The 15730-nt window shown below is 45.1% G+C and overlaps 1 protein-coding gene across 3 annotated transcripts in view; it reads right to left on the reverse strand.

Annotated features, from left to right (window-relative positions):
• ELF2 (E74 like ETS transcription factor 2) overlaps positions 1–15730 on the reverse strand; it is a 109374-nt gene that overhangs the window by 85086 nt on the left and 8558 nt on the right. The window contains exon 2 of one of the 3 annotated variants that reach the window (XM_040418455.1): positions 10424–10502. The exons of 1 other annotated variant lie outside the window; for it this stretch is intronic. The gene's annotated coding sequence lies outside the window, so the exon portion shown is untranslated. Of the gene's footprint in view, positions 1–2327; positions 2528–10423; positions 10503–15730 lie in introns of those variants that run through there. One more of the 3 variants, XM_040418457.1, reaches the window with a different exon arrangement.

The raw sequence follows: 15730 nt of genomic DNA on the forward strand, positions 1-15730 counted from the left end.
CCTGTACACTTTGCTTTTTTCCTTAGGTGCGGAAATTGACCTGTTGTGCGGATTGTAATATATTTATTGCGGTAATGTGTATGGTAAAGTAGTGGAGGGAATGTATATCTCACCCAGGTTCCTTAGCTGAACTCCAGAAAGATGCATTTGCTTCAGCAGGGCATAGTCTGCTGGAGCTCTTTGTTCTAGGGCTCATGCACACAAACATATTTTGTTTCCGTGTCCGTTCCGTTTTTTTGCAGACTGTATGCGGAACTATTCATTTCAATGGGTCCTCAAAAAAAATTTAAGTTATTCCGTTTCCGTATTTCGGTTGTGCAAAAAAATAGAAATGTCCTATTATTGTCCGCATTACGGACAAGGATAGGACTGTTCTATTAGGGGCCAGCTGTTCTGTTCTGCAAAATATGGAATGCATGTGGACGTCATCCGGATTTTTTGCGGACCTCAAAATACATACGTTCGTGTGCATTAGCCCTAAGTTTATATGGGCTGGATTTCTTTGGACTGGGAGACAGTAGAGATGAGCGAATTTCCGCATATGAAATTCGGTCACACTTCATTTGGTGGTAAAATGTGAATTGCGTTATGGATTCCGTTACCACGGACCATAACGCAATTCTATGACCGAATGCATAACGGAATGCCTTTAGAGGCATTCCGTTATTCATTCTGTCATAATAGAAGTGTATGAGCTGCATAACTAATCTGTCCCGTTTCCGTTATGCATGGTAAGCTCCATGCTGCTGTGTGCACAAAGCACAGAGCAGCAGGGACAGTGTGAGATCCTATTCACCCTGATAGAGATCTATCAGGGTGAATAGGACAAGGGTTCTAGTCTCTAAGGGGGCTAAAAGTTAGTAAAAAATAAAAAATATATATTAAGTATAAATGAAAAAGAAAGATTTACAAAAAAATAAAAATACACGTTAACAATAAACATATTAATTGTCAGCAGATTTGTGTAGGAAATTATTATTTTAAAAAAAATGAAAATTCCCAGAATATCGGTATAAATTATCGGCTATCGGCCTGAAAGTTCACAAATTATCGGTATCGGCCCTAAAAAATCAATATCGGTCGATCCCTAATTCTAATCATTTTCCGATGACACATTTCCTTTAAACGGTATCATATCTACAAGACTCTTATTTTGTTTCTCTCAATGACAGCAATAAAGGCTAACACGGTACCAGACTCATTTCTCACAAGGTTGGATTTCACACCATAAGCCAAATAGGCCTAGCAGAATGATAAAGAAGAACTAGAGTCCGCGCTGCCAGCCACAACTACTGCGTGCTAGATAAAGCAAAGGGCATATTGCTGGAACCTGCACAGGAATAATAAAGCACTGCCATCAGAACTCAAGGTTGTGAAAATGACAGCCATTAGAGCACATACTGTTCTTGCTCTGTTGCCTATAGCTATCAAAAAAATATATTACCCGCAGCAGTTTAAACCCAGCTTTGCCTTAGGCCTCATTCACACAACCATAGGTTGTCCGTGCTGCGGATCGTAAAATTGCAGCCCCCAATGCACGGACACTGGCCATGTGAATTCTGTATTGCGGCATGGACCCAATGACTTGAATGGGTCTGTGATCTGCATTATACGGCAAAAGACAGGACATGTCCTATCTTTTGCGGTGCAGAGGGATGGACCCAAAAGCCCACGGAAGCAATTCATAGTGCTTCTGTGGGCTTCCGATCTGTGCCTCCGCTCTGCACCACGCCATATCTTGCAGATTGTGGAACCAGTCAAGTCATCCGTGATTCACGCAGCCGGTGCCCATATGTTACGGACCTGCCGTTTGCGCTCTGCAATACGGGCACGGACTGCCTACCGCCATGTGAATGAGCCCTTAATGTGCTCAGGTCCCTGAGTTATTGGTAAGCACCATTAGGCCAGAGACGGAGCGAAGATGATCAGTGCGCATGCGCCGATGATATCACTGAACCCGGAAGTGGAGAGGACTGTAGATGAGGCCAATGGCATCTCCACGTCCGGGATCAGCGATGTCAATGGCGCATGCGCACTGATCACTACTGCTCTTACTCTGGAAGGCAAAATGGTGGCTTCCTAACAAGACTAACAATGTTTAAAAAGAGAAAAATGAGGTTAATTAAGCAAAATAATTCTACAAATAGAAAATAGAAAATAATAAACCAACACTTTCTCTTTAAATAAACATTATCATAGCTTCACAATAGTCACACAAATAAGAGTTCTGCTTTGACTTAATCATTTAGTTTGTCTAAAAGAGAATTTTTTACCATCCGATCATACATAAAAGCCATAAATAAAGCACGAGTGGCAGTTTGTCTTACCATGTAGTTATTATACTCCGTTCTAACGTAGGCTTAATAGAAAGAATACATCTGCCCTCCTAAACACTGTCGGGATTCTTTGTCGTTACAATACGGGGTATTGTTAGCGGCTGGCCGAGATCCAGCGCTCGGGCAGACAGATGTGCAGAATGAATGTACTAACTAGGGAGTGAGGGATGAGTAATAGAAAGGCTGCATGGAGGGAGCAGGCCGCGCCGATCTTCTACATATCCCTCCACGCCCTACCTCTGCTGTTGCCAGGCAACCTGTAATCTTCCTGTTTGTCTCACCACTTCCTACATTACACTACAAGCAAGTATAAACAGGATAAGATAATCTAATAAACGGGTTTTCAGTGCAGACACACAAGTAAGCGCTGCCTGTGCCACAATGCGGATCCATCATCAACACCGCAGGCGCAAGATCTGATAGTATTCAAAGCGTCGCACAAATCATGATAAATGCCTCTAACATTAGACCTGCTGTACATAGTCTTTATAGGCAGTCATGCAGAACATGGTGTCTGATGGGCAGGTAGCGTGTTACAGAGCAGAAGTAGCAGAGAGGGTGAATGTATAATTTTACGGGAAAAGATTCTGCATAACCTGTAACTTATTGATTGAGCAGACTGATGTACAGTTTTCTGGGACAAGATTCAGCAAAACCTAAACTCTCTGCTCTCTCTATGGATAGGAGTCCAGTGGGCGGTCCTACTCAGTGATTGTCAGCTATCCCTGTATGCACAGTTATACAAGGAAGGCTGTCAATCACTGATAGGACCGCCCACTGGACTCCCAACCAGCAGAGAGTTTAAGTTTTGCTGAAACTTGTCCCACAAAACTATACATCAGTCTGCTCAGCTCCTCCTGCTCTAAAAGCTGCTGCCTGCAGATCGCACTGTATTTCACGGTGATACAAATGTTGTACAACCGGGACTACCAAAGCGGCAGCTCCAAAAAATGTTAGATATATGAATAAGGAGCAGACCGCTTTGAGCCAGGTGCAAAACTAAGAAATGTATCCCAAAGCATTCTGAATGGAAATGCGTTTGGAGCAGCAAGAAATTGGTCCTATTGTTTTTTTAAAAACCCACTCTTCAGCCTGATGTCACCAATTTGTTATATGCCGCAAACCCCCTTTAACTTGGCAACCACAGTCTGCTATAGGCCCAATACTATGACTCCTTTGGTTTCTTCATCTGGGCTCCATTCACACGTCCGTAATAATGGGTCCGCATCCTTTCCAATGCGGACCCATTCATTCTCTATGGGGACGGAATGGATGCGGATAGCACATAGTGTGCTGTCTGCATCCGCATTTCCAGAGCGCGCCGCCGATCTTCCTGTCTGCGGCTCCGGAAAAAAATAGAGCATGTGCTATTCTTGTCCGCAATTGCGGACAAGAATAGGCATTTCTATGGGGGTGCCGGCCGGGTGTATTGCGGATCCGCAATTTGAGAATCCGCAATGCACTACGGATGTGTGAATGGACCCTTAGGCCTCTTTCACACGGGCGAGATTTCCGCGCGGTCGCAATGCGTGAGGTGAACGCATTGCACCCGTACTGAATCCGGACCCATTCATTTCTATGGGGCTGGGCACATAAGCAGTGATTTTCACGCATTACTTGTGCGCTGTGTGAAAATCGCAGCATGCTCTATTTTGTGCGTTTTTCACGCAAAGGATGGGGACCCGATCATTATTATTTTCCCTTATAACATGGCTATAAGGGAAAATAATAGCATTCTTAATACAGAATGCATAGTAAAATAGGGCTGGAGGGGAAAAGGACCTGTGGTGACGTCACTGTGTTAATCACATGGTCCATCACATGATCCATCACCACGGTGATATATCATGTGACGGACCATGTGATGAGCAGAGTGACGTCACCACAGGTCCTTTTCTTCCTGCACAGCAAAGAAGAAGACAGAAGAGAAGCCGGGCTGCACGAACAAAGGGGATGAGATGAGTTAAATTATTTTTTCTTTATTTTTTAACCCCTCCATCCCTATTTTAGTAAGTATTCTGTATTAAGAATACTATTATTTTCCCTTATAACCATGTTATAAGGGAAAATAATAAAATCTACACAACACCTAACCCTAACCCAAATCACGCATTTTACTGCGACGCACCCGCATCTTATCCGGCCCAAATCCAAGACGTCCGTGTGAAAGAGGCCTTAAACTTGGGAAAACATCACAACATGTAGCATCACGTGCTGCACTACTTCTAGGAGAGAATACAGTATATGCATTACACTGGCCATACATTAGGCATTTTCTGAACAGGTTCGTGGTCACAGTTGGTGTGTGAAGTTTGTTGTCTTGCAAGACCAGGCCATAAATTAATGGGCTTCTATCAGCAGATTTGTACCTATGACACTGGCTGATCTGTTACATGTGCGCTTGGCAACTGAAGGCATCTATGTTGGTCCCATGTTCTTATGTGCCCGCATTGCTGAGAAACATGATGTTTTACTGTATGCATATGAGCCTCTAGGAGCAACGGGGGCGTTGCCATTACTCCTAGAGGCTCTGCTCTTTCTGCAACTGCCGCACTCTCTGCACTTTGATTGACAGGCCACTCGTGGTGATGTTTTCACAGTCTGACCCTGTAAAAGTGGAGAGGGTGTGGCAATTGCAGAGAACAGAGCCTTTAGGTGTAACGGCAACGCCCCCTTTGCTCCTAGAGGCTCATTTGCATATATTTAAACATCATTTTTTTTCAGCAATACGGGCATATATGAACATGGGATTAGGGTTGCACTGGGTATCGAACTATCGATACCCAATCGATACTTTTAGACCCGGATCGATTTGATACCGGGATTTGCCATTTTCCAATACTAGGTTTCACTACTGCACAGCCTGGTATCAGTTAGAGAACATGGCACGTGCCGCTCATGATCTACTCAGCAGCACAGTGGAAAAGGAGAGAGTCCCTCCCCACTATGACCCGCCACCACTGCCACTAATGAAAAGAGCAGTGCGGAGTAGGGGAGGGGCTGTGGCCACTGAGCCACCAATGAATGTAATTCATCCCTAAATACAAATGTAGGCTGTGCGTGCCGGCCAGATCACATACCCGGCACCCAGCCTCTATGACAGGGCACAGCAATCCGCCGATCCGCAGCAATTAACCCCTCAGGTGCTGCAATAACATTCTCCTCTCTGTCTCACAGTTCTATGAATTGCTACCAGGGCTGTGACTGTGATGACAACTCTTACCATTGCTCTAAAATACATGAGCGCTACCACCTCCTAACCGACCGACCCCTGTGACAAGTGCCAGAGCCGCCAGATCGACAGTCTACACATGACGCTCTTGTATATCCAGTGTCCTGCAAAATGTCAGATTGTGGATCTGGAAAGTATACCCAGGTCTGGAGGAGCAGCTCGTGGCACAACACCAACAGGAAAGCCAGAGCTCTCCTACGCTGCCCCGGGAAGTACAGCTGCCATAGGCGACAGTTCGGCGCCTCACATAATGACTCAAATATCCGCGGACATCAGCCTATATGTTACTGCTCATTGTATTCTAATCCCTGTTAATCTGAGAAAGTTACCAAGCAATGGCTCTCCCCACGAAACACATTAAAACACAATGCAAACAGAAAGCACAAAGCGCCATTCACAAGAGATGACAGCAAACCTGTATAAATGACACCGGAGCCTGGCTCAGATCATCGGTAGCTCAGAAGATGGATTCGGAACGGATTCTTTTCCCTTATCCAGACATCACTTACCCCTTATAACTAGCTTTCCAGAGACCCATACGGTTTTCATATCCACCTGACAAGTATGATAGGAAACAGCTACAGATCTGGCAATAAATGACAGCATTTGGTAGCCACTGTCTGCAAGCAGTCACATCGTGTGACACCCCTGCATCCTATCATTTTCAGAGCAAAGGCCCCCCATACACAGGAGACTGTAATCATCCTAACTGAGTAGCGGAGCAGATTGATAATAGTTTTTTTTTTTTGGGGGGGGGGGGCAAATCATCAAAACTTGTAATTTATCCCTTTAAGGGCTGGTTTACTCAACCGTGTGAAGCCTGTGCCTGTGCTGTGGACCGCAATGCGATCCACAATGCATGGGCACCAACCGTGGCCCAGCCGCATGGGGATCGTGGACCCATACACTTGAATGAGTCAGCGATCCCTCCATTCCGCAAAAAGATAGAGCATGTTCTATCTTTTTGCGGTGCGGAGGCATGGAACGGAACCTCAGGAAGCACTCCGTAGTGCTTCCGTAGTGTTCCGTTCCGCATCTCCGGATCTGCAGACCCATTGAAGTGAATGGGTCCGCATCCGTGATGCGGAATGCACACGGAATGGTGCCCGTGTATTGCAAAACCACAAATGGGGTCCACAATACGGAAACGGGCAGCACACGTTTGTGTAAACGAGCCCTAAGGCCTCATTGTATTTTGCGGTCCGGAACAGCTGGCCCCTAATAGAACAGTACTATCCTTGTCCATAATGTGGACAATAATAGCACATATTCTATTTTTTGGCGGAACAGACATACGGAAATGGAATAACTTCCGTATTTTTTTGCGGAGCCATTATACAATCCGCAAAAAAAACGGAATGGACACGGAAAGAAAATACGTTTGTGTGCATGAGCCCTAAATCTCTGCTCTGAGCTCGGCTGTACACAGGGTAAGCCTATATGATCTATAGGGTCATAGGTTTTCACTAAGGCTTACATTTAGAACACATTCAGTTACATGAAACAATAATTGCTACGTATTTTTCTTTGTTTGCTCGTTATGTCGCTCGTTGTTCGGTCTCCCATGGAGCATTCACATTGCTACGAAATGGTAGATTTCTGACTACATGAGGGCACGTGGCAGCGACTAATGATAATCTTTCAGTAAGGCCTCATGCACACGACCGTGCCTTTTTTTGCGGTCTGCAAACCGCGGATCCGCAAAAAACGGAAGCCGCCCGTGTTGCCTTCCGCAATTTGTGGAACGGGCGCCGGCAATATAAATGCCTATTCTTGTCCGCAAAGCGCGGAACCACAAAAAACGGAAGCCGCCTGTGTTGCCTTCCGCAATTTGTGGAACGGAACGGGTGCCGGCAATATAAATGCCTATGTCTCACGAACAAAAATAGGACATGCTATATTTTTTTTGCGGGGCCGCGGAACGGAGCAACGGATGCGGACAGCACACGAGTGCTGTCCGCATCTTTTGTGGCTCCATTGAAGTGAATGGGTCTGCATCCAAGCCGTCAAAACGGCGGCTCGGATGCGGACCCAAACAACGGCCATGTGCATGAGGCCTAAGGCAGATTTGTCTGATCCATGCAAAATTATCGATTGATCATGCAATGATAATATCAGAAATAAACGATAAGAGAATTCAAGCAATAATCGCTGCTTCCAGTGGGCCCCTTCCACAGAATGCTATCAAACACTGATAAGAGGGGCCCTGTGTACAACCAAACTCAGAATGAGCGGAATTTAAATGTATAAATTACAGGTTTTACAGAATCTTTTCCCATAAACTATATATCAGTCTGCTCAGCTCCTCCTGCTCTATAACATGCTGCCGGCTGACTGCACTGCATTTCATGGTGACAGGTTCTCTAATACATTCACATAGGGAAAATGAGGGTTGAGATGGGGATATCCCTTTAGGGCCACTTTCACACAGTCAGTGTTTGATCAGTGAATTCCATCAGTTATTATGAGCCAAAACCAGAAGTGGAGCTACATGGAGATAAGGTATAATGGAAAGATTTGCTCCTGTTCCGTGTTTCTGAGCCACTCCTGGTTTTGGCGCACACCGACGTGTGAAAGTAATTGCTCAGTTCTTTCAAATTTGGTTTTTTGGCAGGGAGGTCTCAAGGAAGAAACTCATTCGGGGGAATTCCTCAAGTCCCGCGCTCCAGAATTCCTTCTCGAATAAGTCACAGAACAGGGCCCGTTTGGCAATTTTATTTTTATTTTTTTTTTTTTGCATTTTTACACCACTCGCTACAGTTTTGAAAAGTAGCTGGAAAATTGGGGGTGGTTAGACTTTCACTCCAGATTTAAAAGATTTTTTTTTTAAAGTCACTCCAGCTGGGGGGTGGGGTGCGGAAAACTGGAGTAGCATTTCTAGACAAAACTGTCATGTTTAAAGATGAAACAAACGTAACAAATAACATGCTGTTTGATAACTTTGGCGCAAAGTACACCAATGCAGACTCAAGGAAAACTGACTTCAAATATTCCCCTCATGATATTTCTTTGCACTAAAGATCTTTCGTCTTACTATCGGACAAAAATATTAAACACGGCCAACTTCTTTTCAGACCATCAGGTCTGTCATCGGTCGGCTAAAACTACTGTTCGTTGTTACATTTCAACTGGTGAACATTCATTTTGGTTAAAAGAGTTCGTTTTGATCAACTTTAGACTAATGTGTGTGGGCACCTTAAGTGCTCATGCCCACAAACGTATTTTCTTTCCGTGCCCATTCAGGGTTTTTTTGTTTGCGGATTGTATGCGGAACCATTCATTTCAATGGGTCCGCAAAAGAAACGCAAGTTACTCCATGTGCATTCCGTATCCGTATGTTTGTATTTCCGTTCCGCGGTGCTCGCACAGTGCGCTCTCCATTTACCACTATGGGTACTTTCACACGTGTTTTTCTTTTCCGGCATAGAGTTCCGTCCTAGGGGCTCTATACCGGAAAAGAACTGATCAGTTTTAGGCTACTTTCACACCTGCGTTAGGTGCGGATCCGTCTGGTATCTGCACAGACGGATCCGCACCTATAATGCAAACGCTTGTATCCATTCAGAACGGATCCGTTTGCATTTGTTCATGATAATGCAAACGGATCCGTTTTGACTTACATTGAAAGTCAATGGGAGGCGGATCCGTTTTCATTTGCACCATATTGTGTCAGTGAAAATGGATCCGTCCCCATTGACTTACATTGTAGGTCAGGACGGATCCGTTTGGCTCCGCATCGTCAGGCGGACATCAAAACGCTGCCAGCTGCATTTTGGTGTCCGCCTCCAGAGCGGAATGGAGGCTGAACGGAGGCAAACTGATGCATACTGAACGGATCCTTATCTATTCAGAATGCATTGGGGCTGAACTGATCCGTTTTGGGCCGCTTGTGAGAGCCTTGAAACGGATCTCACAGGCGGACCCAGAAACGGCAGTGTGAAAGTAGCCTTATCCCCATGCATTCTGAATGGAGAGCAATCTGTTCAGGATGCATCAGGATGTCTTCAGTTCAGTCATTTTGACTGATAAAGAAAAAGATAAAACTGCAGCATGCTACGGTTTTATCTCCGGCAAAAAAAACGGAAGACTTGCCTGAATGCCGTATCCGGCATTTTTTTCCATAGGAATGTATTAATGCCGGATCCGGCATTCAAAATACCGGAATGCCAGACCCGTCCTTCCGGTCTGCACATGTGCAGACCGAAAAAAAGGTGAAGAAAAATGCCGGATCCGTTTTTCCGGATGACACTGGAAAGACGGATCCGGCATTTCAATGCAATTTTTCAGACTGATCAGGTATTTTTCAGACTGATCAGGATCCTGATCAGTCTTACAAATGCCATCAGTTGGCATCCGTTTTGCCGGCGACGGAACCGCTTGCCAGATCACTCTGCCGCAAGTGTGAAAGTAGCATTAGGGACTCTCAAAAATAGCCGGTTATTTTCAGAAGTCCCATAGCGATGACTGTAAAGCATGCTGCGCTGTGCTCGCCTTGACTCCTTTACAGCCTAGGTCCATTGTAGTTTACAAGAGTTAAAAAGTTTCACATCTCCCATAAACTACAAGGGCGAGAGCAATATTCACACACAACCATATTTTCCTCTCTGCAATACTAAAAAGAGAGGAGTTTCATATATGGGGGTGCCAGAGGTGGCTGGGGGCCGCACTGCATGGCATTATGGGCCCTATGTGGCCCCTGGCGTGCAGATTGTGTGTCGCTGTCCTAAGGACACAAATAAAGGAATAAAGCACTCCTGCAACCAAAGGGTCTCAACACCAGGAATGTCCTCGATCCCTACACCGAAACACACAGCCCGTGGACAGATGTTAGACATAATAAGCCAGTGCTTTTCAGCAGGGCTGTGTCCGTGTGTTCTGGGAAAGTCTTCAAGCTGACACTAATGATACCTTCCAAAAAGTCCATAAAAGGATTCCTAACAGGGTGGATAAAAATCACTGATTTTTTTAAAAAAAAATCAAAAAAATTGGATTTTTTTGATTTAAATCAGATTTTTTTTTATATAAAATGCTTTTTGAGGAAAATATATTACCATCCAAAGTTATTCCATCATGAAATAAAGATTAGTTTTTTAATGATGTAGAATAAGGCTGTACGTAGACTCCCATATTGTTGAATGGATTAGGCAGTGGCTGAGGGACAGACAACAGAGGGTTGTAGTCAATGGAGTATATTCAGACCATGGTCTTGTTACCAGTGGGGTACCTCAGGGATCTGTTCTGGGACCCATATTGTTTAATATCTTTATCAGCAAAATTGCAGAAGGCCTCGCTGGTAAGGTGTGTCTTTTTGCTGATGACACAAAGATTTGTAACAGGGTTGATGTTCCTGGAGGGATACACCAAATGGAAAAGGATTTAGGAAAACTAGAGGAATGGTCAAAAATCTGGCAACTAAAATTTAAAGGGTTTCTGTCACCCCACAAAACTCTTTTTTTTTTTTTTGGATAGTTAGATTCCTTATAGGGCGATATAGGAGAATATAATAGTCTTACTTACTTTCATGCGGCCGATTCTTTATAAAACGAAGTTTTATAATATGTAAATGAGGGTTCTACCAGCAAGTAGGGCGTCTACTTGCTGGTAGCCGCAGCAGCAATCCGCCCCCTCGCCGTGTTGATTGACAGGGCCAGCCGGGATCTCCTCCTCCGGCCGGCCCTGTCAGTAATTCAAAAATCGCGCGCCTCTGGTCATTCGGCGCAGGCGCTCTGAGATGAGGAGGCTCGTCTCCTCAGCACTCCCTCAGTGCGCCTGCGCCGATGACGTCTTCTTTTTCGGTGATGTCATCGGCGCAGGCGCACTGAGGAGACGAGAGATTATATTCTCCTATATCGCACTATGAGGAATCTAACTATCCAAAAAAAAAATAATGAGTTTTGTGGGGTGACAGAAACCCTTTAATGTTAAGTGCAAGATAATGCACCTGGGGCGTAAAAACCCAAGAGCAGAATATAAAATCAGTGATACAGTCCTAACCTCAGTATCTGAGGAAAGGGATTTAGGGGTCATTATTTCAGAAGACTTAAAGGTAGGCAGACAATGTCATAGAGCAGCAGGAAATTCCAGCAGAATGCTTGGGTGTATAGGGAGAGGAATTACCAGTAGACAGAGGGAGGCGCTCATGCCGCTCTACAGAGCACTAGTGAGACCTCATTTGGAGTATTGTGCTCAGTACTGGAGACCATATCTCCAGAAGGATATTGATACTTTGGAGAGAGTTCAGAGAAGAGCTACTAAACTAGTACATGGATTGCAGGATAAAACTTACCAGGAAAGATTAAAGGATCTTAACATGTATAGCTTGGAAGAAAGACGAGACAGAGGGGATATGATAGAAACTTTTAAATACATAAAGGGAATCAACAAGGTAAAAGCGGAGAGAATATTTAAAAGAAGAAAAACTGCTACAAGAGGACACAGTTTTAAATTAGAGGGGCAAAGGTTTAAAAGTAATATCAGAAAGTATTACTTTACTGAGAGAGTAGTGGATGCATGGAATAGCCTTCCTGCAGAAGTGGCAGCTGCAAATACAGTGGAGGAGTTTAAGCATGCATGGGATAGGCATAAGTCCATCCTTCATAGAAGATAGGGCCAGGGGCTATCCATAGTATTCAGTATATTGGGCAGACTAGATGGGCCAAATGGTTCTTATCTGCCGACACATTCTGTTTCTATATGTGTAATTTTTTTTGTAAGATTATTGGACAGTAGGGATCGACCGATATTGATTTTTTAGGGCCGATACCGATAATTTGTCAACTTTCAGGCCGATAGCCGATAATTTATACCGATATTCTGGGTATTTTTATTTTTGAGGAAAAAAAAAAATTTCCTACACAAATCTGCTGAAAATTAATGTTTATTGTTAACGTGTATTATTATTTTATTTTTTTTGTAAATCTTTTTCATTTATACTTAATATTTTTTTATTTTTTTTTACTAACTTTTAGCCCCCTTAGGGACTAGAACCCTTGTCCTATTCCCCCTGATAGATCTCTATCAGGGTGAATAGGATCTCGCACTCTCCCTGCTGCCCTGTGCTCTGTGCACACAGCAGCATGGAGCTGACTATGGCAGCCAGGGCTTCAATAGCGTCCTGGCTGCCATGGTAACCGATCGGAGCCCCAGGCTTACACTGCTGGGGCTCCGATCGGAGGAGCAGGGGAGAGGGGATCCTGTGGCCACTGCCACCAATGATTAGAACTGGGGGGGGGGGGGGGCGCACTGCGCCACCAATGTTTTTCCGATGGGGGGGGGGGGGGGGGCGCCACCAATGACTAATACTAGGGGGCTTGAGGGGGGGGGCGCACTGCGCCACCAATGTTTTTACTATTGGGGTGGGGGGCGCACTGCTTGAGGGGGGGGGGGCGCACTGCGCCACCAATGAAGATACCTCTCTTTCACATACAGGAGGCGGGAGCTGGCTGCAGAATCACATAGCCGGCTCCCGACCTCTATGAGCGGTAGCTGCGATCCGCGGCACCTAAGAGGTTAACTACCGCGGACCGCAGCTGCCTTTCATAGAGGTCGGGAGCCGGCTATGTGATTCTGCAGCCAGCTCCCGCCTCCTGTATGTGAATTAATGAAAGACTCATCTTCATTGGTGGCGCAGCGGCCACAGCCCCTCCCCTCCTCTTGTCTTCCGTCCTGTCATTGGAGGCAGCGGCAGCAGCAGCACAGGGGGAGGAGACACTGCTTCCTTCTCCCCTGTGCTGCGGAGGGAACACAGAACGCGCTGAGAGCAGCGCGTTCTGTGTTCCCCATACGTTATCGGTATATCGGCAAAATAGATGCCGATAACGTTCAAAATCCTCAATATCGGCCGATAATCGGTCGATCCCTATTGGACAGTTTCTCTGCCTACAAGATATTATCACAGATGCTTGGTTTACTTTTGCAGTTCTCAAAACTGAATTTGACTCAGCAGAGATCACATGCCTCTTCTTTACAGCAAAAATGTTATAACATGAACAGAGTTGAGAAAAATACCTTAATCCTAACTTCTACAAACCTATGAATGCAGAATCAACCTAATCAAACTAATATGAAAAGATGGTTAAATCTTCATCTACTTGCATATTATAAGCAAGAATTAGTCTTTATGTAGAAAACTATGATTTAAATCAAGCCTTACTGACTAGTGATTTAAATCGTGATTTAAATCATTTTGATTTAAATCAAATCCACCCTGATTCCTAATGAGAGACGAAAAGCTGTCATTTCTAGATTTCTATCAAGTAATATAAAAAAAAAAAAAGTATATCATCACTGCAACTGAATTCAGACGGATGGCCGAGCAGCAATAATTCTGTGTAGATTTGGGAGAACTGTTTCCATCTCAGTACTCTGCACATATTCATCACTGTGACCCCGAGGTCAGATCCCACAATCCTAGCCATATACCATCACTTTACAAGATACGGTAGGGCGACCTGCACACATTGCGGAATACGCCCCATAATGCGGTACCAGCAAAGTGTATGAGATTGGACAAATGTTATGTACACTGTACTTCTTTATTCCATGCGGAAATTCACCCTAAAGGGGTGTTCCGGTTAGATTAGTTATCCTCTATCCAAAGCATAGGAGATAACTATCTGATCAGTGGGGGTCCTACCACTGAGATCACAAGAATGGGGGCCCTGTACCCCTTCTGAAATGAACAGCACATGCGTGTGGCGGCTCAATTCATTTCTCTGGCAGTGCCGGAGTTAGCTGAGTACAGCGCTCCGATATCTCCAGAATTCTTATAGAACGCATGGACATCATAGAGAGGAGCCCTCCGCTCTACACCCCGTCTAAGAGCCAGAAAGGCTCTGTTCACCTTTAGATTTGGTAATTACATCTCCTAAATCGACCCTGACTGTAATGGCCCGACATATCTCATGTCATCCATAGGCCCCAATTTTTTGGATTGTGGGCGTCCGGGTGCCTCAATAGAAAGCCTAGGAGGCCGTCTTTAGAAAGTTTATTTTAGGCCGCATGCACACGACCGTTGTGCGGCCGTTCCATGCATTAGGGACTGCAATTGCGGTCCCCAATGCAGGAGCAACATCCGTGCAGCGGGCCGGACCCATTCAACATGTCATATTTTTCTTTCCGTTGTTGCGCGCCGCAATAAACACCACGGAAGCACTCCGTAGTGCTTCTGGTGTTCCGCATCTCCGGAATTGCGGACCCATTCAAGTGAATGGGTCCGCATCCGTGAAGCAGGATGCACACCGCCGGTGGCCGTGGATTGCCGACCCGCCGTTTGCGAAATTTGCACCGGCCTGTTTTGGGCTGTAAAAAAAAATGCCAGTAAGGCTCCATTCACACGTCCGTAATAACGGGTCCGCATCCGTTCAGCAAATTGAAGAACGGGTGCGGACTCATTCATTCTATATGCGGCAGGAATGGATGCGGAGAGCACACTATGTGCTCTCCGCAACGACATTTCCGGAGCGCGGCCCAATCTTCTGGTCCACGGCTCCAGAAAAAAAATAGAACATGTCCTATTCTTGTCCGCAGTTTCGGACAAGAATAGGCATTTCTATGGGGGTGCCAGCCGGGTGTATTTGCGGATCCGCAATACACTATGGACGTGTGAATGGACCCTAAAGCCACATGTGGGGTTTTTTGGCCACCTGCGTTTTTTTGCACATAGTAGGGGACATTTATCAGGACTGGCGTTCCCATACACCAGTCTTGATCGACCTGCACAGGGGTAAGATGCAGATGTCTTGATAAATTAGTCACATCTCTCGCACTCTGAAGCTGAAATCTATGCCAGCCAGGAGGCGGTGTAGACTAGAGCTATAACTGACGCCAGCTTCTGGCACAAGTCATAGTAAATCAGTTGGGAGCCGGCAAGCCCCCCTCCTCAACACTTCAGAAAAGTGGCGAGCTGAAAAAAATTACAAAATGTGGTGCGCGCCATAATTTTTGCCCTTTTGTACATCAAAATAGTAGCATAAAAGCTTTAATAAATGTCTCTGAGTGTGTGTCTTACCACTGGGATTTTATTCATTGTGTATTTTCCCCTATGGAGACGCTGACATTAAAACACCAAAAAGCTCCAGCTTGCTGCATTTTTTTAAAAGAAGTCAGAAAGACAAAAAACGCCATCTAAATAACAAAAATGGCAGGAGCAAAAAAAAAAAAA

The sequence above is a fragment of the Bufo bufo genome, chromosome 2, assembly GCF_905171765.1.
Source record: "Bufo bufo chromosome 2, aBufBuf1.1, whole genome shotgun sequence".
Classification (NCBI taxonomy): Eukaryota; Metazoa; Chordata; class Amphibia; order Anura; family Bufonidae; genus Bufo; species Bufo bufo.